The sequence below is a fragment of the Eulemur rufifrons genome, chromosome 16 (assembly GCF_041146395.1).
Source record: "Eulemur rufifrons isolate Redbay chromosome 16, OSU_ERuf_1, whole genome shotgun sequence".
NCBI lineage: Eukaryota > Metazoa > Chordata > Mammalia > Primates > Lemuridae > Eulemur > Eulemur rufifrons.
The window spans coordinates 38,335,048-38,337,932 of record NC_090998.1 but is presented as its reverse complement, the minus strand read 5'-3'; the positions used below and the strand labels follow the sequence as shown (position 1 = coordinate 38,337,932).

Here is a 2,885-nt window from a genome sequence, read left to right as displayed (position 1 = left end):
CTCCTCTGCTCTGAAGCAAGTTTAGGTAGTATTTGAGGACTAGACCAAAACACTTCACAAAAAAATTTCACATGAACATGTGAAAATATACACACAAAAATTACTATATATACAGAGACTGCGTTACACTGGTACATGGTGGTGTCTGTGTATGCTAACTCCATCACTGTTTCCAGCTCACTGCCAAAAAACAACTATTTAAGGGAGAAAAAAATTATATACAGAGAAGTGAACAAAAGCAGATCTAAAGTTCTACACCAAAAAATGTGGTGTAGTTTCATACATGAACCAGCTGGATGGATTAAATTATCATTAAAAACAGTACAGCTCAGTACTTCTCGCTTCTGAAAATAGTAAATAAAAGAAACAAACAAACAAACAAACAAACAAAAAAACAGTACAGCCATGGTGGGAAATGAGTATGATTTGAGACTGAGTTAGAACCTAACTGGTAAAGTCTAGATTAAAACATGACTGAGATATAGGGCAGGTTTCCATCTGGTGAATGGAGTGAGGTAGGGAATATAGGTGGAAAAAGAATGACAGTACCGTAGACCACTAGTTCCAATCCAGTATCAGAAGTAATGAATAAGAAGGTCCCAGATAATATGGCAAAGAGCTAACCCTGGAGAAAGGAGCTTGACAAGATCAGGCCAAGTATCCAAGGAATAGTTCAAAGGGAATACATCAGGGACCTAGGCAGAGACCTGTGAGGCAGACTGATTGTCTCCCATGTTTGGGATTATTTAGGGAAGCGACAGCTCAGTACTCCTTTGGGTGTCCAGGATATCGAAAGCCAAGATATTCAAGATCTTATTGCCTATTGGCTGAAAACCTCCCACAGTTCCCTGCCACACAGCCCTCTCCAAAGGGCAGCACACAACACAGCAACTGGTTTCTCTCAGGGCAGATAAGCAAGAGAGCAAGAGAGAGCCCTAAGATGGAAATCAGTCTTTTGTAACCTAATCTCAGAAGTAACATCTCATCACTTTTGCTGTAGTTTTATTTATTTAATATTTAGTTTTTATTTTTACCATTTTATTTTTGTGTACATATTTACTTAAAATCAGTGAATTTCTAGGCCAGGTTCAGGTAAGTGAAGGGCCTTTATAAGTAGTTTATATTGTCTAGATCCAAAGAATGCTGCAAACAGTCTGGAGCAAAATGGGAAATAACATCCTTCTAAAGACAGGCTTAGAAATTCTAATCTGGTAAGTTGTTTCCTTTCTCTGGTAGCACAGTTGATTCATACCTGGCTGCTAGGCCACCATTCACTGGTATTGCCAAGAAGACAGGGTACAGACCACCAAAAACAAGACCAACCAGTCCACCCCATGTTACGGTACAGGTTTCATAATTCCAATCACTTGTATTCAAAGGTAAACTTACAAAACATTTGTAAGCTACATGTGCTGTCAAATGGGATCACTGCCATCAGTAAGCCAGCAGCAATATGAGCCTGTGTCACACTGAAGATGCACTGAAAAGACTGTTTTGCTATTAGGCCACAGAGAGTAGCATTAAGTCCAGTATGTGTTGATCCACGTTCAAGTAAATTCCTTTCTGATTCTGGAAGCTGGTTAATTTTTTGGTTATAATATTGAAAAATGTTGAGTTTTCTTTGATAGTATCCTCTGGTTTATAATTTTCCATCTTGAGCTTTATGCTCTCCTTCTGCCAGCAGCTTCTGCCTCCCCCTGTCTTCCTCAGACACACAGGGGCTCACTGCAACCTTTGTTCAACTTGCCTGGGCACAGCCAACTGTGGCTGACATGTGACTCCACCTGGGCAAATGCGGGGTTGCAGCCCACTTTAGCTGTAGGTAATTAGAAGCCTGTAATCCTAGCACTCTGGGAGGCCGAGGTGGGCGGATCGTTTGAGCTCAGGAGTTCGAGACCAGCCTGAGCAAGAGCAAGACCCCATCTCTACTAAAAATAGAAAGAAATTATATGGACAGCTAAAAATATATATAGAAAAAATTAGTCGGGCATGGTGGTGCATGCCTGTAGTCCCAGCTACTCGGGAGGCTGAGGCAGGAGGATCGCTTGAGCTCAGGAGTTTGAGGTTGCTGTGAGCTAGGCTGACGCCACAGCACTCACTCTAGCCGGGGCAACAGAGTGAGACTCTGTCTCAAAAAAAAAAATAATAAATAAATAAATAAATAAAAAATAAATAAAAAAGAAGTGAATCACTAGGGCCAACCTGCAATCAAGGGGAGAGGATTACATACGGACATGAATACTAGAAGGCAAGGGTCAATGGGGGTCATCTTAGAAGCTGTGTACCATAATTACCCAGCTCTCAAAACTCTAACCCTGTATTTAATTGTTGCAAATGTCATATTCTTGGGAGTGAGGATTTCATTCGTCAAGTTTGTGTTAGGTTCTGCCTGTGGGTCAGTAAGGCTTAGCTAGAAGGAACAAGATCATGTAATACATAATATTATTTTTGGACATGGGCATTTCTAGGGACTAGGAAAATGTTGTAGGCTTAGCAGCCACATGAAAATGTATCTATTACAAAGATATACTATAAAGCTATTAGGGCTGGTGGGCGGTGGCTCACACCTGTAATCCTAGCACTCTGGGAGGCCGAGGCAGGTGGATCGTTTGAGCTCAGGAGTTCAAGACTAGCCTGAGCAAGAGCGAGACCCCGTCTCTACTAAAAATAGAAAGAAATTAACGGGACAACTAAAAATATATAGAAAAAAATCAGCCGGGCATGGTGGCGCATGCCTGTAGTCCCAGCTACTGGGGAGGCTGAGGCAGTAGGATTGCTTGAGCCCAAGAGTTTGAGGTTGCTGTGAGCTAGGCTGATGCCACGGCACTCTAGGCCGGGCAACAGAGTGAGACTCTGTCACAAAAAAAAAAAAAAAGAAAGAAAGA

The 2,885-nt window shown here is 41.8% G+C and overlaps 1 pseudogene; it reads right to left on the bottom strand.

The window, feature by feature from the left end:
• Window positions 1-1,066: 1,066 nt before the first annotated feature.
• LOC138397559 (transmembrane protein 126A pseudogene) lies at window positions 1,067-1,653 on the bottom strand (annotated as a pseudogene).
• Between the last annotated feature and the right edge of the window lie 1,232 nt (window positions 1,654-2,885).